Genomic DNA, 23,320 nt, shown 5'->3' on the forward strand with positions numbered 1-23,320 from the left:
AAACTCATATTACATTTTTGGGGCTGAGTCAAAGAGAATCCAATTATGTGGGTTTCTGGGGCCTTTTAAAAAATTAAATCACCTTTTTAAAAAAGAGGCTGAGTAAGTGGTAAAGTAAAATCGCGTTTTAAAAGAATGTTTCAATCGTGAAGCAAGCAAAGCTAGATTTTCCTAGTTCTGTTCACCCAAACTGCCGGCAGTGGCCTTCCAGGCTATCGACTCGGCTCTGGCCAGCGTCACCTCAATCTTTTTTTCTTCTGCTTCGTTGCTAAGGCTTTTTATACACCAAGTCTTTGCACGTGGTTCTCTCTGCCCTAGAAAACTTCCTTTCCCTGCAGATCTCACATTCCTTATATAACTGCCTCTTACTGCTTTAGGTAGTAGCTCCAGGGGCTAGATCCTCCTAAAATTCGAACTCAAGGCAGTTCAATGCACCAACAGACACTCTTTTTTTTTTTTTTTTTTGGTTTTTCGAGACAGGGTCTCTCTGTGTAGCTTTGCGCCTTTCCTGGATCTTGCTCTGTAGACCAGGCTTGGCCTCGAACTCGCAGAAATCCACCTGCCTCTGCCTCCGGGGTGCTGGGATTAAAGGTGCTCTTTAAGCAGAAACTGTCCGAGCTGTTTATCAAACTCCTACGGAGATGTAAAGGGCTGGAAGCACCCAAGAGAATCTTAATGAGGATGCAAGAAACTGGAAAGGAGAGATGGATAGAAACACAATAAAATAAAAATGTCTCTTTGTTCAATAGACTGGGTAAGCCTATGAAAAAGCCAGTCTCAAAGATGCAAATGTGCTTGTGTGTTTTTGGCTCCAGAATCTATAAAGAATTCCTACACCTCCAGGAGAAGCTCTCAGTAGAAAAACAAACAAAATATTTGAATAGGAATTTTATAGAGTAAAATAAACAAATAGATTATTAACACACAAAGTGATGCTCACCCACCCTGACAAGTGAATGAAAAGAAAGGTCCATCCAATTTTTAAAACACACACACATACCCTTTAATGCAACTAAAATTTACAACTGGCAATACAACAGACTGTTAGTAAACATGTAGGAGGAAATTAGAATTATCCTTAATTGCTGGTGGGAGTGTGAACTAGCACACCCACCCTGGTAAACAATTTGAACCATCTACCAAAGCTGCCTGTACATATACGCTGAAACCTGTAATTTCTCCCCTAGGTATATAAATAAGAAAAATGTACAGATGCTTTGCCAAATAACATGTAAAAATTCACACAGTATATATTTTTACAGTGGTCCAAAATTGGGAATAACCCAAATATCCATCAACAACAAATGGGAATAGTTAGGTAAAATGTTTTAGAACCACAAAATAGAATATCAACAAGTAACACAAGTCAACCAACTGTAGCCAACAACATGGACCAGTCTCACAGACACAGTGTTAAATATGCCACATGTAAATGAGGGCATGCTAAATGCTTCCCGGTATGTATCTTGAGAACATAGAAAAATTAATCCACAGTGTTAGGAGTCAGAGCAGGGCTGTCTTTGGGGAGAAGAGGCAGGCTTCTTTATTGCTAGTTACATCTATTGCCTCCTAGAGCTAGGAATTGAAATATGAATATATTTGCATGTGAAATTCGTTTATATCTTTCTATGATTTATTTGTGTGCTTTTCTGCACATATGATATACTTCAGTGGAAGTTTTATTTAAGAATGTATATATCACATACAATGGTGTGGGCTTACTTTTTCAGTTCCAAACACAAGTATATCCAAGAAATAGGTCTTGTCTATTTTTAAAAATGTATTATTGTGTGTGTGCATGATGTATGTGCACAAGGCACATATGCTATGGTGTGTGCATGGTGCTCAGAGGTCAAGTCCACCTTTACATTATTTGGGGGCAGGGTGCAGAACTCAGGTTGCCCAGCTGGTACAGCAAATGCCTTTACCCGCTGTACCATGTCACTCATCCAAGGTCTTCTTTCCTTTCATAATTTCATTTCCATTTTGAACCCCATTCATTTCTTCAGACTAAGTTCATTCCTGACCCCTTACCTCATAGTGTGGCTCTAATCCAACCCTGGATAACTGTATAGGAGTAAGGCTGGACCTAAGTTGTATCCATTGCCTATCTGTGGTAATATCTGTTGAATGTCAATATCCACATTATTGTCTTCAGATCACACAAACTACTACTGAGTCATCCCACAGCTAGACAGAGAAATTCTCATGGTGTTCTTTATAACTCCCCATTGGCACCTCAGAAGCAAAGGCCTCAAGGTTTTTTCAAAATAATCCATAAGCATTTAAACTTCTATGGCTTTCCCGTCAGGCTGACCCTACTTTTAGATGCTCAGTGTTTCCTTAAAGTTATGCCATGAGTCCTTTATACTTCCTGTAGCTCCCAAGATACTTGTGAAACTCAAAAGCCAGGATCCAAATGGAGTTAAGAGCAGATCAACACAAAGTGCCCTGTGACACTCTTTGATCCAAAGAATTCAATGGAAGTGGCATGTACATTTTCCATTGAAAGTCTCATGAAAAACCTTGTCTTGCTTTCTCAATGCTTGAGATACCCATGCCAAGAAACCCAGGCATACTCTCAAATACAATGTGGAGACAGAGCTTGGCCAGTAAGACACTGTCCTGATATCAGCTGCCTGATACATAAGTTAGGCTGTTTGGGGCCATCAGATGTTAGTCATTGGTTGGTGACTACTGTATGAGTGAATCACAGAAAAACTGTCTGGCTAAACTCAGTTTGGCTTGTGGATCCACAGAGTCTAACAAATAAATGGTCAGTCAGTTTTTCAAGCCACTAACTTCTCTAGTGGGTTGTTACCCAGCACACAAGTGATCCAGTCTCGTGTGCAAAGCCATGCATACTTTGGCCTCTCTGCCTCTGCTACCTCTCTACCTGATGCAGCACATTCTACCCATGCTAGGAATACATTTCCCTCAATCATTTTCCCTGCTAAAATGTTCTCATGTTTCAAGTCTCAGTGCAAAGGTCAGAGAGTCCTTTTCTGGTTATCCAGTATAATTAGGATCCCCGACCTTCTTCTTTGGTAGGATTCTATTCTTTCTTATAGTATTATCATAACACATAGCTATGATGTATGTGTCTGCTTAATGTACAGCTTTCTCTACAAAGTATATATATTCCCTTCCTTCATGATTCTTACTGTCTGTAGAGGAAGTTGCACATTATATACACAGCCAACTCTAAACCTAGCACCCATATCCATCTGATGACTCACATATAGTAGCTGCTTAATAAGCTTGTTGAAGAAACATTTTTTTGTTTTGTTTTGATGGTTTTTTATTTTGTTTTGTCTTGGCTAGGCTACACACTATATTTCAGGAATGTCTTGATTGAAATGTCTAATAAAGCTAATTCACTGTCATCAATCTACCAAGGAGAGCATATAGCTGAGAGTCCGGAAGATTGGTTGCTTCGTTTTTGTTCCTGTAGTGAAAAGAATAGCTGATAAGTAGGATATGGCTCAATAAAATGATTCTGTTGCCAAGACTGATTTCAAATCTTCCTAAAGCTCTTGTAATATTGTTTTGATTTCAGTAAAAGGAACAAGTCAGACATGGTTCTCTGAAACAATATTTACTTACTTGAAACTTGAGTTAAAGTCCAGAGGATTTGACTGTATTGATTCACTGCAGACACAAATGTAGTTTGATGGGGTTTCTGAAATTTTACCTTCTCACACACGATACCCATACATGTATTCCTATACCATTTAAATAAAGATGTCACTCTAGGCGTATAGTTTTCCACGTAGTAATAATACTATCAAGCAAAGATGTGCAAAGCTTTATTAAAAATTAAGATGCATTAATGAATTCTTGCCATGATGGGCGCCAAATGTAGATGTAACCGTCTTGTTAAATAAGAAACAGAGAGCCAATTGCAGAGTTAAAAACCACGAGGTCAGAGCAAGAGCGGAAAGCCTTACCCTTCACTGTTTCTGCTGTCCTTTTTTCTTGGCTGTGTATATGTGGCTTCATCTCGGCATCCCATTCTTCTCCACATCCCTCTATTAAATGCCAGTCTACTATTGAAAGGAAGGACAGCAGAAGCAGTGAAGGGTAAGGTTTCCCGCTCTTGCTCTGACCTCGTGGTTTTTAACTCTGCAATTGGTTCTGTGTTTCTTATTTAACAAGACGGTTACATCTACAATGCATAAGCTGAATAAATGAAGAGACTTGAAGAACTGAGAAGTGAAACCCACTCCATGTGTAGGATGAAGCTGCCACTGCCCTTTGTTAGCACATTTTCCCTCATCAGGTTTCTGTGGTCCTCAAAGGTGGCTACTGAAGTCCCAGCATTTCTAGCTAGGTTCCTGGCTACAGAGAGGGGGAGGGGCGGCAAAAAGCTGCTCCAAGGAGGTTTTGTCTTCTTTAAATGTTTCTTGGAACCCCTGCCCAGTGCTTTGTGTTTAGTCTCCTCTGGCAGTCTCTAATCTCAAGGGAGACCAGAAAACAGAGTCCTTTAGTCCATTTACATCATCTCTCGGGATAAAATGGAGAGTTTTATTTGGGAAGACAAGGAAAATGGGTATTGGACTGGCAACTTCCAAGGTCATTACTGGAGCCATGTACCAGAGAACACCCTTACTTAAGAATAAAGCAAATCCTGAAGACCAGACCTTGTGTGTCCTGGGGCCTCACAGCCTCGTTGCTTCAATATTCTGCCTGTCCTCCATGTCCCAAGTGTTCTTCTGTACTGGGCAGAAAATGACCAGTGTGGGTTGACATGGGACACTAGCTTTCTGCTCTCCCAAGGATATTACAAAATTTGGAAACTGGAAACATAGATATACATTTTTAAAAATAGATTTGCATTTCCAGTATTTTCTTTGAAAGATTATTTTCTTCTTAATTGTTCGGCAACAAAGCCTGAAGTTCTTGTACGCACTTTGACGCTGTTGAGAACAAGAATAATATTGTGTTGTTACCACCCCACCCTTCCTGCTAGCCCATGTTATCCTGGGATCGCTCCATCACAGCCACAAGGGCACACTGTGAATGCAGCGCCCTCTCTCTCTCTCTCTCTCTCTCTCTCTCTCTCTCTCTCTCTCTCTCTCTCTCTTTCTGTGTGTGTGTGTGTGTGTGTGTGTGTGTGTGCATGTGTGTGTGTATGCACAAATATGAGCACTCCACAAATCCTTTTAAATGTTAATAAAATGCATTTAGAATATGAAATGATGTCCAACATTTTCAATCACTTGTGTGAGCTCAATATAATTTGCATTTTTAGGCAAACAAAACATGTCTTTTTTCATGTGTGCCACTTTAAGCATGAAAAATCAGCTCCCATTCCCAGGAACAGATTACTTCCAAAAACCGTGTCACCCACAAGCTCCCTACTCTGCCTTCCTGCCTTCTTCCCAAGAAGTATCTTTTCATAGTGCATCACAGTATATTTACATATAGATTTAGGTTCTGCCAATGTACTGTGCCTCCCTCAGAGTCCCAGAACTGTATGATATTCATTTTAAAAAAAAATGCTTACATGGTTTTGGTTAAAATACTTCGTCTCTCAATGTTTGCAGCAGTAGAGAAAAATTTGCATGCATTTGGGATTTTTTAAGGTCATATCATAAAATCAGCAGAGAATTAATCTCTCTCTTTGATATTCTATATTTCTTCCCTTCCCGACTCTATGTAGACACTAAACTACTTATAGTTTAGGGCTTCCAAAGTACAAGGACAAAGCAGGATCATGTGGGGTTCAAGAACTCAGTGAATATATTCCCCAGTATAAACTGAACTTTCCTGTAACGAATACTCATTCATTCATTCACACAACACGCGCACGCGCGCCAAAACAAATAAAATAAAATAAAAATAAAAAACCTACATGCATACTCTCCCAAAAGCATATGTGACAGGCACTAAGAAAGTCAAGACAAATTTGCTATTAAATTCATGGAACATGAAACCAATCATAAAAAAACGACCAAATGTTGGGCACCTGCTGTATTTTTTGTGTCTAGAGCCCCTCCCCCGACCCCCACCACACACACACCTTTCTTCAGGTAACAATTGCATTTCTTCCCTAAAAAGGATGCACATCTTGTTGTTTACATGAGGTTGACCCAAACCCTCTGCAACCTGTGAAGAAGCCAGAGTGTGCCAGGACCGGCCTGAGTGTTTGCTGGGCATTCCTCTGTGGAAGGGCCTCCCTCCCTCTATGGAGGTAGATGGTAAGATAAATGGTCCCTGAAGTTGCCTGTTGCCATCATACTTAACTATATAAATAAGCCATAGAGCACAGATTCAGACGCAGCCATTGTGTGGAGAGGGGCATGCAGACTCAAGATGGAGAGAGAGAGGCCCTGAAGTACCCTTGGGTCCCTGTATTCAAACACCCCTTGCTCTGTTTTAAGAGTTCATGGTCGTTTCTGTTAGTCATTTTAATTTTGCAGTTCTTCTCCATGAGAAATCAAAATAAAAATATATCAGAAAATTAAAGATATCTGTCTACATTTGCAGGTCGTCAAGTCTTACATTTTAAGTATTTTCCAGAGAATTCCAGCAGTCTTACTGGTGTTCATGGTTTATGGTGAGCTGGCTGATGATGCCTGCTAACTCTTCCACACTTAGCCCTTGCAGGCAATCCCTGAAGTGGTCATATGCAAATACATACGTTTAGACAGTTCGGGGGACTACTGGAATCCTTTAAAAATATTTATTAATCAATCTGCATCTAAGCTCAGAGCAGAGAGAATAAAATGCAAACCAGTCATTTCCACAGTTTCTACTTCATTTTGTGAAGCAGCATGTCGCAAATAAGAGGGAACCAAGGTAAGTTTTCACTATTCTTTAGAGATTTTGTTCACCCGTGCGTGCGTGCGTGCGTGCGTGCGTGCGTGTGTGTGTGTGTGTGTGTGACAGAGAGATAGAGACACACAGAGAGAGAGACCCCTTCCTGGAACTGGAGTTGAGTGATTGTGAGCCACTGTGGGTGCCGGGACTTGAACCTAGATCCTTTACAAGAACAAGTGCCCTTCATCACTCAGCCATCTCTCCAGTCCCCAAACTGTGTTTCACATAACCTCATCAGGGTGCTTATTCCAGATTCCCAAACCAACTCAGTTTCTTCCCAATCACTAGCTAGCTCTTGGAAAGATAGTATGCTTTAAAATATCTTCTATTTCACAGGTTGCTCCAAGGAAAAATACGCTGATTTCTGATGGTTCTGTGAATGCTGTTAAACTTATCGGCAGCTGACTTTGGATGCCTTGATTTAAAGGCTGATTGTGCTATCCAACTCTTGAGCATTTGGCTCCCGGTGTGGCATCTTCTCCATGTGTGGTGAATACACATCCCATTGAGGTGAAGGAAAAGCCACGGGCAGCTCCAGAGCTGTGGCAGGTGCATCTGTTCAAAGTCTAACCTGAGCTAGAGAGAATGGCAGACATGGGGGTTGGGCTGAGTTGATAAGGTGTTTGCTGTGCAAGCATGAGGACCCGAGTTGGATTCCTAGAATCCATGAAAAAAAAAAGTCAGGCGTGGTCACACACACACACACACACACACACACACACACACACATTCATGCACTATGTCATTATTTATCATTATCTTAACTTTTATAAACTATAATCATGGTGTATTATTTAATTTTTAATCTCTGACAGCAACAAGTTCAGGGTAGATCTGGTGTGGCTTGTGGTGCAAGACATACAGGGAGGGCATCATGGAGTGGGTAGCATAGGGACCAGGCTGACTGGTCCCTGATGGCAGAGGTTTGGAGCTGGTTACATGGTGGCAGGAGACAAATAGCAAAGAGAAGAGAGCTGAACAAGAACTCTGGTCAGGAGCAACCTTCAAGATCCCAGAATCCCATACCTTTCCAAAACTGTATCATCAACTAAGGAGCAAGTGTTTAGAGGTATAAGCCTGTAGGGGACATTTCACGTGCAAATCAAAACATTTTTTTTTTAAGTAGGAAAATATAGAACCTCCAGGAGTCATGCCCATCTATCTTCAAACAATATAAATCAACAACACATGAGTCAGATACTGGGTAAGTCAGTCAAATCAAAATCTATGCCAGAGCTATGATTCATCACTTAAACTGAATTCATATTCATGTTTCCCCATGCTTGAAGGCAAACACTGCGGATTAAGTTATTTTTAAAATGCATCTTCTTGACAAACCCACCAGACTTGCACGTGAAAATGGCAAGTTCATTCGATGCCAGGCTTCCTCAAAAAAAAAAAAAAAAATCATATATCCTTATGCAACACAGACAGAGCAAGGCGTGTGGCTGAAAACCACTGAGAGGGGTGGACCACACCAGGGCAGCACAAGAGAGGAAGCCAAAGTGACCAAGGGGGTCTCAGCCCTCTTGTGTCACAGGGGCTTACCTGAGCATTCTTAAATAACAAGAGGGAGCCCCAAGCCCCTCCTCTTCTGGGGCAATGTGGGCAAACCAATTCATTTCCTCGAATCTCAGCTTCACTGCTGATAAAATTAAAATCGTGTGAATCAGCCTCTGTGTCCCACCTTGTCGTGGTGATGATCAACCATATTGTTTCTATGCTCTTCACACACTCAAAGGACAAGAAAGAAAAGATTTTCCACTCTGTTCATTTTCTACCACCTCTAACTCCCATTTTCTACAGACTTTAAACTAAGGCATTCATCCTCAAACCTGTTGAATACACACACACACACACACACACACACACACACACACACTCACGCATGCACACGCATGAGCATGAGTACGCACACACACGCACACACATGCACAGTCATTGTATGAATGTTGTTAAGATCATCCTGACATATGTGATGTATACTATATATTCTACATATAAGTGAGTATATTTATTTATACTTGCATTGCATATATACATTGCATATGTAGTATATCATTAACCATTTATATTGCATTAAGTTTTCTAAACTATAAATTATGGCATATTGGTTACTTTTCTCCTTCCTGTCAGAACCAGTTTAAGGGAGGAAGAGTTTCTCTTGGCTCGAGGCTCAGGGGACAGTTGACAATGGGATCAACTATAGACAGAGCTTTGCAGAACACTATTATCAAGTCCTGATCCCAAACCAGATAAATGATAGTCTCGGAAGTTTGAGGTGAAGCAGGCATAGGTCATGTTTTGAAGTCACCCTGGTGATTCCTGGGTGCAGCCAGGGCCTTAGCACCCTGTTGACTTCACCCAATCCTAATTACTTCTCAAAGGACTCATCCTCCAAATAGCTTAAGCTTGTGAATCTATGGATTAAGTTTCCAGCACATAAAGTTTAAAGGACACATCACAGCCCAGCACTAGACTTGGGATAGAAAGCTCCAAGGAAGGTCAGCTACGTACTTCGTTAGGGCTCCTGACGAAGGGCTCCTGACAAATGAAAATGGGGTGCCACTTGGAAGAGTACCATTCGAGTGCTAAAATACAAATTTGTATCCTTTTTTCTGCTGTCTCTTTTTGACACGCAATAATGGTTTTCACTTGCTGTTGGATCTTGTGTTCCTGGGCGTAGGGGTTAAGATAGGGACCTGGGGAAGAGCTCCCAAAGACTGACTAGAGGCTTCCACAAGCCATAGTGGGGACATCCTGGAATGAGACATGTGCAAATGTGTCACTGAGGCTAAAATGTACTGTTATTTGGTAATACTTGGACTTACGAGAAGACAGGAAGTTATGAAAATGAAAGTGATCATCTCTTTAAACAAAATGTACTTTTTTCAATGAGGTTGTATACTGAGGTAGGAAAACAAAATCTCCCTAAAGATTCACAAGATTGTGTTCTGTAAAAGTTAGATGTTTTTGCTTCCCTACAAGAGGTAAATTGCCTCCTTTGAGATAGGGTCCCTTCATTTCTAAGTTAAGGGCAGGGCACTGGGAAGCCTAGCATTGGTTCAGAGACAAAAAGCTGCCCCTATATATGGTGGGGAGTGTAGCCTAAAGCCAACTTCAAAGAAACCTGACTTTTTCTCCCAGCCCTCTCCTTGGCATGCTAATCCTAAAACTGCTAGGGCCTGATCATTTGTCACAAAATAGTGCCCCAACCTGGATTTAGAGTGATTGGAGACTCCTGATTCTCTTATTGATTGATAACTGTTCTTAAGTTGCAACAGTCCTGAGGTGATGTAAAAGAGACGTTACCATATAGGGAGGTAGGAAGAATGTCAATTTAAAGGCTAAAATATCCAAAAGAGTAACAGAAATTGTCTTAAAGTTTCTCATAATCCAAAGTAAAAATGGAAACACTGTCAATTCCATGGTTTCCCCATATTATCCGTCAGGAGAAAAACACCAACTTGAGAGAGCAAAATATCTTCAGTATTTAAGTCTTGAAAGAATTACTAACCTGGGTACTGAAGATGATGATGGTGATGACCTCACTGGTAGCGTGAGAGCAGGTGCTACGGCAGCCTTCTTACAGTGGTTTGCTTCTTACGGTGACTTTAAGTGTTGTATTGAAAGTACTGAAGCATAAAACAGTAATGATGACTCTGTTATTTCCTGTCATCCATTCCTGAGATTCCATTTCATATTGGTGGTCATGGGTATGTTCATTCCCACAACTGGACACTGGCATGTGGAGATGTGGGTAGACACAAATCTAGGATGTAGGACTTGCTGATAGGCATGGACATGCTCTTTAGGAGTAGAAGATCTACTATCATTAGTTAACTATAAAGCTGTTAGGGAAAGGAAGCTCACTGGCATAGTTGATGGTGAATGAAATGGGATCCATTTAAGACTGAAACCTTATAACCTGCTCCTGCACCTGATATGGAAACACCTTCCTCTTCCATCCGTCATCATAAAGCAATCATGCTTGTCTTCACGCACTGGCTAGAGACCAGATGATGGACAAGATGGTGGCATTGGCAGACGTCCTAGTGAATAGTGGCCTCTGGAGAAGGCCCAGATTTTCTGGAAGAGTGTGAGCAGGATAGAAATAAATGTCAGCCTTGCTGTGCAGTGGTGGCGCACGCCTGTAATCCCAGCACTTGGGAGGCAGAGGCAGGTGGATTTCTGTGAGTTTGAGGCCAGCCTGGTCTACAGAGCAGTCCAGGACAGGCTCCAAAGCTACAGAGAAACACTGTCTTGGAAAAAAAACCACACACACACACACACATACACACACACAAAAGTCAGCCTGGCTAGCACAGTGCTTCTGATGCCAAGGGAATCAAAAGAGAACCCTGAACCATCACTAAGGGCCCACTCTGGCCATGTGAAATTACATCTTAAGTCCCCATTAGAGCACTAAAATAATGCCTCTTTGTAAACAGAAATATCAGTTGGCGTCTATCACCCAAATACGGCAAATTTATTGTTGACTTTATGCAGATCACTTTATGTGACGTAACAAAGGCATTGGTAACCAGTGGGGAAATGGTGTGCAGACCTGGTCGCTATTGCTTTTCTCATTACTATGGCAAAAGCAAGTTAAGAAAATGTTTGTTTGAAGAGAAGGTCCAAGGTGGTATAATCATCATCACAGCGGGAGAGAGAGAGAGGCAGAGAGACAGTCTGGTCACATTGTGTCCACACTTGGGAATACTGATGCTCAGCCACTTTCATTTTTTTCTCCTTTTCATTCAGCCTGAACTGCCCCACCCCCAGGCAATGGGGCTAGTACCACCATTCAGGATTAGCCCTCCCTCCTCCCTTAAAGGTCGCTAAAAACACCCTCAGAGGAAGAACCATCACGCATCACAAAGTGTGCCTCCTAGGTGATGCTAATGCAGTCAAGTAGAAGAGGGAAGAATAGCCATCATGTTGATCATGACATGAAAAAGAGAAAGTGAAGGTTCCACTTTTTAAATATTTATATTAACAACATAAATAAACATATTAAAATGTAAGTTCTAAAATTACAAGAATTACAAGAGAAATGATTTTAAAGGAAGTCACTGGTTTAGAAATGCCTGTTTTAGACTTTGCTGACTCCCCATGGCGGGTCTTACCTATCTGGAGGAGGGCATAAGGGGTGGGTTGGGTGGGGAAGACTGGGGGGGGCAGGAAGGAGGGAGGAGAGGGGGATCTGTGGTTGGTCTGTAAAATGAATAAAAAATTTCTTAATAAAGAAAAAATGCCAGCTTTAAAAATGAAAACATCTGGAGGGCCAATTTAGATACAAACACTGGAATTTAATCAAAATGTCTCATTGTATTATTTGGAATTTATCATTTTGCCATAAAATTGGAAAGCTAATTTCCTGAGAATTTATTAAATACATTTAAGAAAATTTAACTAGAGAGTGAAAATGTCTTATATCCATCCCTGTTTCAATTAACTTATTTTATTTGCTTGTTATATTGATTATTTTCAATTGTATTATTTTTGCTACTAGTGTTCATTTCCATACATTAAGTGACATTCCTAACTAAAGGGGGCAGTTTAATGTCATCTAGAGTTCCATGGGGCCTTTACAAAGTTAATTTTTCTCCAAGGTTGGAAAATGTCTCCACCTCATAGAATTGGAGCCAAAGTCATGTCAGTTTAATGAGAATGCTTAGTGACCCGAGACAAGGATTACCCACAGCTTTATTGAGAAAAACAAAATATATTGCCCTGAGCCTAATAAAAATTTTTTACTGTCCAATCAAGTCTTCAGAAATTGAGTTCATCTTCATTTTCCTCTTTCCAACCTCACAGCAAAAAATAGCCTTTGGATGCAGGTTTCCATGGAGCCCAGCACACTCAGTCCAGAGCCTGGCATTGCTAAGACATCAGCACTCTGGCTGGGTCTCACACTCTGTAGACACACATGTGAGCAGATAGCACTTTCCTTCCATGGCTCACGTCACCGTTGGTAATTACAAATGTGGATGATTAATTTACATCCATCTCTTCCCACAGACATATATGTCCAAAGCTTGAGCACAATGACTGTTTTGTATACCAGCATACTCTGTACCATTCCAGCACTTATCTAGAACATGTGGATATTAACTGGCTGAATGAATGAAAATTAAAGTTAGGGACTGGAGATGTAGTTCAGTTGATGGAATAGCTTACCCAACGTGCACTAAGTCCTGGCTTATGTCCCCAGAACCAGATAAACCAGACATGGTACCAAATGCCTAAAACCCTATCACTTAGGAGGTAAAGGCAAATAAACCAGATGTTTAAGGTCATCCATGGCTACAGAGTAAGCTCTGGGCCAGTCTTGGATACATGACACCCTGTCTCAAAAGAGGTTAACATTGGGAGAAAAATAGCAAGCTTCATCATATCTACCACACCCTCAATCCAAGTGCAAGAAGTTCAGAGACATACAGTCCTAATTCTTTATATTTTAGTTACAGTCTTTAGTTATTTTTTATACAATATTTTAGCTAGAAAAGTGTGCTTTGATTTGTGAAGTATGTTAAGTGTTCACAGGTACCAGTGACTGTGGACAAACCATCGTGCAGTGTTGAGGAATATATAACCATGTCAATAATGATGTAGATACACAAAGGAAGCAAAGACCCAGCCTAGGAGCTGAGGGACTTTGTGGGACAAATGTCCCCTACCCCTAACCAAATCCTGTGAGAATTGAATTTGCACTCTGAGAGTGTTCTAATCCTGGCGTATGCCATAGACGGTGTCCTCTGGTGTTTTCTCTAATCTCTTTAAGTTGTCCCCACCCTGTCTCTCTTTATTATCTACCTTGTTGCAGAGCTAAGAAATATCCTGTAGGAGAAAGGGCATATATTCTGTTTCTTGCCTTCATCTCTCGACAGAGTGTCTTGTTATTTTTTCCCCTTTGGGTTCTTCTTTAGTCACAGATAAATGAGAGTTCCCTCACTTGGAGACATTCCTTCAGCATCTTACGTTACGCATGCACTAAGTAGCATGTACATTTTGGAGGTTAAGTTCTCAAGCCACACGAGGTGGCCAAAGCTATTAGAACACACTACTTGTGCCAGGATCACAGAGTCCAGCTAAGTGGTCAGCAAGGCTGTATCCTTCCCAATCCACAGGAGAAGGGCTACCACAGGGGAGTTTCAGAACAGGTTGTTGGTTAACCCACATTTTTTCTCACTGTGGTCTTTGACGAAGCTCCAAGTCTCATCTGGCACCTAGTTCTCACACAAGGCACATCCTTCACCCTTTGCCCTGCCCTTTCCATGTGAAAATTCTAGGTCCTTGTATGACGTGACCCTTCCCATCGATCTCCACCCATTCTGCAGGTAGCCAGATCAGGATTATGTAGCCAACTCATTTATAGTGGTGTTAACTGATAAGACTGGGAATCTGGTCACTGGGACTATTTGCTTTGGGGACTCGATATAATACCCCAAACACAGGGAAGGAAATCTTTACTGGTCACATTGCAAAGAGCACAGATTGGGACTGTGCACTGAGCCCGTGAGGGTGAGAGTATTGGGGGATTAATATGGGGAATGTTGAGGTTAAGAGAAAACAATATACAAAATCCACATACGAAGGACAATTACTCACATACAGAAAGTTATTTAAAAAAAAAAAAAAAAAAACAGAAACAAACGTACAAAAAGTACTAGTGAGAAAAGCTAAGGACTCTTTGGGGTCATAGTCTTGCCTATGTTTTGTATGAGGGGGTGGGTATTGTACCACCAAACAGACACTGTTTATTTTCAGCCAACAGCTTATGGAACATACCGTGAGCACCTGACCAGGATACTTCCCACCAAATCCCTCCCCTTCCCTTCTGTTCGGCACCCCTACCCACTTAATGCCGCCAGGTCTCTCTCCCTCCGCATCCTCTCTCTCAGTTGCTGTTACTTACCCAGTGTTCCATCACATAGCCACTAGCTTCTCTCTGGCTTCTAACTCTCTCAGATGACAAAATGCTAAGGGGTTTCCGAACATTTGTTTATTTGTGGATTTTTTTGTTTTTAAAGTGTATCTCACAGTAGCCTAGACCATCCTCAAGTTCATGACCTTCCTGCCTGTGCTTCTCAAATGCTGGAATTACAGATGTATGTGCACCACCATAGTAGCTCAATAGTTTTTTTAAATAAACTTTCGTGAAATATCCCAAACAGAACCATCTGGTGTTAAGTGGAAGGAATTTTGTATAGAAATGTGCTGATGAGGACAGGGAAAACCAAGGTGTTCTAGCTTTACACACTGACTTGTCAGCACATAATCCCATTGGGTGAGTAAATGGCTATGTAACTATTAATTATTTACCTAGAGTTGCTGAGTTACACAAAGAACATTAGGAAAGGAGTCTATCCCCTGGCCTCCTGGACCACATTTGCACTGGGTACTTGGCATGCATTAATTCAATGTCTGTCCACAAAGACAGAAACAATATCAGACACTGTGAGAGGTGTGGTTGACAAGATGTCATGCTCTCCTCTCATCTTATAGCTCATAGTTTAATAGGCAAGAGACACAGTGAGAGATGGCCTGAAAAGAACCGTGACGGGAAAAGAGTGAAGGAGGCCCCATAGGGAGGATTACTGTCCAGACAGTCAAGGAGAGCTTCTGGAAGAAAGGATGTCTCCTGGGAGAAAAGACTGAGCTGGCATTGTGCAAAGGGGCTTGGGAATGAATGGAAATGTTGAATCTTAAGCACAGTGCTGGGGTATGCATTTTCTGCTTCCTCTTCTCTAGTGAGGTAATGGGCTCATGGGTTAAAATTCGTCCTGATAGTGGTACTTGTGCATCTAGTCCTTAGAAGAGCTGAAGCCCACAGCTAGGCAGGTGTCTTGTCCTTCTTACTCCCCCAGGCCTCTGGCTGCACCTGCTGTCTTCACCGGTTCCAGGCTCTGTGAGAAGCACCTGGTAGGATGGACTTGCCAGACGAAAGGAGGGCAAAACAATGCTGCCAGCAAACCCGTGGGGCTGTCGTCATGGAACCCAAAGTCCCCCGACAGGGTGTCCTTCAAAGTCACCAGAGAGCTCCTGTCCACTGCTTCTCTTTTTGAAACAAGGGCTAGTACCCAAAAAGCACACAGGAAGTACAGTTGTTTCTGTAAAGCTTGTGCGGATAGTTTGTTTACAAGCTGGTTTAGAGCAGACCTGTCATGAATACCTCCACTTGCAAGACTGGCAACTGGCTTTACATGCCCAAGTAAATCTCCAGATCAGAGATGGGCAAAGAGCATCAGAGAAGAAAGACCTTGATAAGCAGCAGACTTTCCTTTTGGCCCCTCACATAGGTTCAAATCACTGTGAGGATAAAATTAAGTGAGTGACGTCAATGCCCGTCACTAAGTGTACTTATTGAAATCCCAAACAACAAAAGGCAAACATTGTAGATATTAAGGAAAACACAAGGCAAACATTTGACTCTTTACTCAGCTGGTTTGGGAACCTTCTTGCCAGACTTAAGGCCACTCCTGGCTAGTCGCTGGACTTCCCAGGGAATGTAAAGTTTGTTTGTTTGTTTGTTTTCTACAGGGAGAATGGTAAAATACAGATACATAAACATCTGTCTACTAGAGGTGTGTTAACTTATCATGTGACAAAAATGTCACTGCTAAAGCTTTCCCTTTCATTCAAGACCCTGGATGTAAGCTTACACACAACCGCTGCTCACCACACCAGGCAATGACGCCATCAGAAAGCAGTAGCTAAGCTGTTACATGGATTAGTGTGTTACACGCACAGGTAGAATGCTCGTTCACACTCTTGTTGACTTGCATGGACACTTCAGGGAACAGACAGAGCCTCACTGGGGCCATGTGCTTCCTTTCTCAGCTCTCTTCCCCATACGCAATAATGTTCACAGAGCCCACCATTAGCAAGAGTTATTTCTGACTCTGGTCTCTTCCAGCCTTTAGCAAAGCTGACTTGATGTAGACCAACTCCAAACAAACCCCAGTCACCTCACTTCACAGCCCCACAGGCATGTCACCCTGACCTAATTCTCCTGGACGTTTCTATTTTCATGGGAATGAGGACTACCTATGGCCTAACCAGTTCCAACTCCTAGGTCTGAAAGAAAATAAAGGCAAGCTCTTTTTCCCATCATCCCACCTCGATTTCTCATTTCTCTTGCTTCTTCATGGGACCTGTTCTAAATTCATTCCCATGCCCTGTGCCTCTCCCCACCCTGTGGCATCACAGGCACCACCAGGGTAAGGTCTGAGCTAAGTCAGAGACAAGCTAATGAGCTAAGAGCCAGGGTAGCGGCTTTATTAAAGCCTTCTGTGTTCTCATACACACCATCGCACTCCGGAGCTGGCCTGTGATCTGCGTGACTTCCCATCCTCCGCCGATTTCAGCCCCAGACACATTCACACATCACACCTCTCCAGTGAGTAAGAGGAACGCTGGATCATTCTGGTGCTTTTATTTCAATTTCTTCCCATCCTAAACAAGCAGACACAGTGACTTGAAATAAGCCAAAAGCAGAAAAAAAAAAAAAAAATCAATACCTATTTCTCCCTAAATGCCTCCCCAGCTTAGGCCAATAGTTAAGAGATCTACTATGGAGCTTGAGGTAGTCCAAGCTCATGCCACAGATTCACATCTTTTAGCTCTGTGGGCATGTAGCCTGGCATCTGTACCTTTATTTCCTCATATGAAATAGGGAAAGAAATACTGATAATCTTTTGGGGCTGTTATGAGGGGCTATATATGTATTATGCACTTAGTACATGGCAAACCATAATTAACATTTGCTATTCTAACACTAGCAGAGACATGGTCTCATCTCAGATTATAAAGGTTGCTAGGTTTTAAAAAATCATAAATAATTATTGGTCTCACTTTGATTTAGCTCTCAAGGTGGTTGTTGTTGTTTGGTTCAATGTTACTTTGGGGTTTGAGAAATCTTGAGGTTTATACTCTAGGAAAATGACACACATGTGAGAGACATTTATAGCTACCTATAAAGCTGCAGACCTCCTTTCATCATGGATGTGAAAAGACCAGGAATCAGGCAAGTTCTCCTGGGATTTCTTTGTGGAAAGATGAATCATCCAGCCGGGGCATGAGCCCTGCTAACCTATAAATAAATCTCTTTCTTCAAATCATGTTGTTGGAATATAGCCTTTTACGCTGTGGCTTTTTATAGAAATAATTGGTGTCAGTATAGCGTTGGAATCCTTAATCCTAAAAGGAAATGGCTTCCTCTATCCATTGCTGCCAAAATTACATTCTTTCCTTGTCTAAATGGTATGAAGTGGCCAGACATAGGACAACAATAACTACAAGACCAGTCAGGGACATTCAGCAAAGCACCATGCCTGCTACAAAGTGAGCATCTATATACTGGATCAAAGAACTAGGTCAATATGGAAGCAATGAGCTGGGGAAGAAAAATCATACTTTGCTTGGGAATAGTAAGAGAAGATCCTATCAGAGATCTTAATCCCAGAGTTATTATTTCTCTACATAAAGCCAAGAAGTTATGGAGAACCTGTACCTACCGCTAGCCATGGCACAATTTCAGTTATGGGCATTTTATAGTGTATATTTGAGAAGAAGGCATTGGGGAGGCAATTTGCACAGCCAAGGAGCTATGTTTTCAGCGTGTGCAGTATTTGCTCACATCAGGCAGCAGGACAATCAGGGTCTTGTTAGCTGGTTCTTCTATTTTTCTGCAACCAAGACAACTAAACCCTGGATTATATTAGCTGTGAACATATAAATGTCAGATTCTAGGATCTGTTACTGGGTAAGACTACCTTCTGTTTTCAGCCTAAGCTATCCATCTTTGGGATGTGGGTAAGATAAGTCCAAAGCCTTTCTGCAAATCACCATGCCTACTATATAGCTAGTGCCTATATAACAGACAGATCAATTAAAAAAAAAAAAAAAAAGGTCAATGTTGGAATAATGAGCTGTTACAGGAGGAATCATATCATACTAGGGTCTCACCTTCCCCATTTTCAAGATCCTGAGTGTGGTCTCAAAAAGTTCTTTTCTGCTGTTAAGGTGATCAGCTCAATGGTCACTTACTGTATTTATTTCATGGTGTGCTCTGGCTCCCTATGACATCTCCATTTTGCTAATTTTTTTCTTTCTGAGAGGAGCTGGCTCTGAACCCTTCCTGCCTAAAAACAACTATGAGGCCACTTGCTTTACCCTGCATGATCAAGAACTACAATGATCAACTTTTCTCTTCTTTCTTTTTTGTTTTTATGAAGGGGAGCGGTGAATACCACAACTATTCTGAATGAAATGTTTGAGGACGCAGGTTGGTACTTTCATCTCATGGCCAGCCTCCAATTCACTGTTACTGCATGATCTGAGCATCTCAGTCTCCAACACGGCCATCAGCTAATACAAGCCCTCTCCGGATTCTGCCTCCACAGCCTTCTCCACAATCCTCAGCATGCCTAGAGAGGCTGCTTATCATGCCCTGTGGATTTCCGGAGGGAGGGAAACAAATCTAGTCACCTTATAAAGCTACCTGCCTGGAAACAATAGGACCATTTCTCTTTAGGTTGAATTTATTTTTAAAATAATTTATTTTTGGAGAATTTTGTACATGAGTTATTTATATCACTTCCATCTCTCCCTCTCCCCTCCAACTGCTCCCATGGCTCCCTACCTACTCTCTCTCTAAGTTTATTACCTCTTCTATATTTAATGCTGCATATACATGCACATGTATGTATGTATACACATATATGTACATACATACAAACTACTTAGTCTATTTAAAGTGGTTTTTATGGACATGTGTTTAGGGATGGCCACTTAGGATTAAAATAGCTTACCAAGAGGTTCAGCCCTGAGGAAAACAGGTTCTCCTTCTCTTAATGGCCATTGGTTGCCTGTAGCTTTTGATCTAGGGGTGGCACGTTGTGGAGTTTCCCCCAACCACATTGGCATATCAGCTGGTGCTGGCAATATGCAGGTCTTGTTTATGGAACCATATTGTTGCTATTTTATGAGTACAGTTCTCTGTCACCTTCAGAAGACACTGTCCTAGAGCAGGTGTCCTGGTCCTCTGGCTCTTACAGTCCTTCCATTCCCTTTTCTGCAACTTTCTCTGAGCCTTAGGTGTAGGAGTAACAGTGCAGATTTACCAGCTGTGGCTGGGTCCCCCATGGTCACTTAGTATTTCTCTGTATTTTGAATAGTTGTCGATCTCTGTAATAACCTCCATCTACCAAAACAAAGCTTCTAGGATGAGAAGTGAGAGTTATATTTATCTGTGGGTTTAATAAGGCTAAGAATTTAGAATGTAGTTAGAGGTTGTACTGGTTCAGGAAAGGAGCATTGAGGCGATAATAGACTCTCCTCTGGGGTCTATGACCTCACCAGCCACGGGTGCTTGGACAGGTATGCATTGCCTCCTCTTGAGTGGGTCTTAAGCTCAATTAGACAGTTATTGGTTATCACCAAGATACAAATGCCACAAATCCACCACTGGGAATATCTTTCCACACTTGAGAGTGGTAGTTTGCAGCTTGGACGGCTAAGTAGGACTACTGATTGCTTTTCTCCCTTGGCAGCTTGAACAGCATCTTCCAATACTACAATAGCGAGTCCTCCAGCAGGCTTCGGGGGCAATTCCAGCTCAACTCTTCCAAGCCCTTTGTCGGAAGTGTGTCATATCTTGAGCAAAGGTGTCTTACTTTCAAGTTTTGGGAAGCAACTGAGAGTAAGTAATGGCAGTAGCCCATTTTGTTTGAAGAGTCTCAGAATTTTTAAATTATTTCCTTCTTCTTCCATTTTTTTTCTCCTTTCCTCCTTCCTCTTATCACTTCCTTTATAAATGCTGTCCCTTTGTACTTGTCTGGGAACAGAAAGGGGAAAGCTATCATGGACTGTGTATGATTAGAAAAAAAGTTGACCCCACATTTAACATGCATCAGCATGGAACTCCCATATCCGTTATGATGGATTGGAAGTAAGAATAATGGAGTATCATTTAAACTTGTTGATTCTTTTCACACACACACACACACACACACACACACACACACGTGCACACACACATGTGCACACACACACACGTGCACACGCACAAATGTGTTTTAATCATAGCCCCCCATTATCCTTCTTATCCTCTTTCCCTCCCACTGACCCCCTTCTTCTTCCCAAGTCTGCCTCCTTTGTGTGTGTGTGTGTGTGTGTGTGAGTGTGTGTGTGTGTGTGTGTGTGTGTGTGTGTGTCCCACTGCATTTAATGCCTATGTGAGAATGGTAGTGGTTATCCACTAGTGGCTACACCATGGAGGAAAATAATTTCTCTTTACCAAGCAACCATTATTGCCTACAGCTCCCTAGGGAGGGAGGGACGGGGCCTTATATATCTTTGACAGCATGTGAATAGGCACAAATGTTGTGCAGTTCTTGAGCAGGTCACCCCAGCTGTTATGAATTCATTGTTGCAACAGCTGTGTCATATGCAGAAGGCATGTTTCAGAACACTTCTCCCCATCTTTCTCTTTCATCTCCTACACTCTTTCTGCTTGCTCGCTCTCTCTCTCTCCATGATGTTCCCTGAGCCTGGGAGGGGCTGACAGAGATGGCCTGTCCTGTTTAGAGCTACGCACTTAGCATCTATGGAATGCTAATTCTGGAAATATATGCAAGAACTATACAATTTTAAAAATTAAAGGTTTTATAGTACTTGAATTTTTCTACCTAAATTATTAACTGTAATCATTAGTGAAATAGTTTTAGTGTGGGTGTATGCAAGACTGCAGAACCTGACAAGAGGCAAGAAATCTGAAGAGATTTGGAACCAAAAGCAGGTGCTAACATCTGCTACCAACTGGCATCTAAAGAAGCTGAAATTAAAATATTCTTAGGCTCTCTGACTGGGTATCTCAAAGTACACCTGAATCAATTTGGAAAGAAAACAGATTTTGCAATTGAAAGATTGATAATTTCATCTCTGAGATCCAACTAAATGCAAATAAACTTTAGGCTTCCCTTATTCTTCACTGTTTTCTTTCTAAAAGAAAGAAATATATATTTCTCTTAACATATCACGAGAGAACTCTTCATATAGCAATGGCATTGTTGGGAGACCAATAACAAGGAGAGAAGACCGGCATTCATTAATAAGGTGACTTATTAAAAGCCAGATACTTACTTAGAACATTTCATAGGAATGCTGGGCAGTCTCTTCTATACTGTACTCAAGGCTTAATGCTTAACCACTCTGCGGTCCAGTGCCTTCGGTTCTGTCCTGCCCTGCAGCATGTACTCAAACTTCCATCATTAATAGCTCATTCGTCACACTGGATTTTTCTTAGCTCACCGCTTCTTTAGAATTCAAGACTTATTGCCAACATTCTCACTTTTCCACAAGATTAATATAGCAGTATGGGGACCTGGTGTACTTTGCAAACATTCAGGAATCATAATTATACACTTAAAACCCAGAACATGGGAGATATTAATCAAAAAGGACAAATGAAAAAGGAAAAAATGTGCAGCTTATAATTAATGAATTTTAACTGTTCTCCATTTCTGAAAATTAAAAGATTATGACTCAAATATATTAAAGTATTAGAATAAAGGAAAAGGTCTTTTTTAGTAATTAAAATTATTCTTTGACAATTTCATATAAGTATGCAATGCATTCCAATTACTCTCAAGATTGTCTCTGTTATCTCCCCATGAAACCTCCCCTCCTTCCTACACATCCCTTTCTTATATTCATGCCTGTTGTTTAATTTTATGACCCACTTTGTTTAACCAGGGACGTCTATGTGACCATGAATTTGGAACCATCCACCACCGGAACATGGTCAGCTCACTAGTAAGTATGCAACTAAGGACAATGACACTCTGTCCCCAAGGACCTTTCAGTAACCAGTATTTCAGCAGAGAGGGACAGGACTCCATGAGCCTCTTCCGTATCAGTGACTGGCAGTTGGCTAGAGCAGTCCTGTACAGGCCATTGTAAGTAAAAGCAGCTATTGTTGACAATTTCAATGGTTATGTCACTCCTAGAAGACGTTTCACAACCCTTCTATCTATCACACAGCACTTCCATTCCTTCTGGCCCCTCTTCTGAAGCATTCACTGAAGCTAAATGTCTTATTTAGGGCTGAGCATTCAACAATCACTTCTTTGCAGTACCCTGGTGGAGGGGGATGCTCATTAATGAAAGTTTTTTTTGTTTTTTGTTTTTTGTTTTTTAAATTCCAGTGGCTTTGCAAAAGCTATTCAACTTAGTTTTCCAAAACCCCTGCAAGGTAGGCATTATTATCCACATTTCACTTGTAATGATATTGGGAGTTGTTACTTCCTCCGACTAGTGTTTACTAGCTGCATATCTAAGCACTATAATATATAAATCATGATTCAAATCCAGGAGCATCCATCCAACCTCATCCCAGAACCCTTGAAATAATCATGAAATCTCTGTCCTAAAAATAACTGAGAGTGCCATTGTTGGAACCACTGATCAATAGTTTCCCTTTAACATG

This window comes from Onychomys torridus, chromosome 19 (genome assembly GCF_903995425.1).
Source record: "Onychomys torridus chromosome 19, mOncTor1.1, whole genome shotgun sequence".
NCBI lineage: Eukaryota > Metazoa > Chordata > Mammalia > Rodentia > Cricetidae > Onychomys > Onychomys torridus.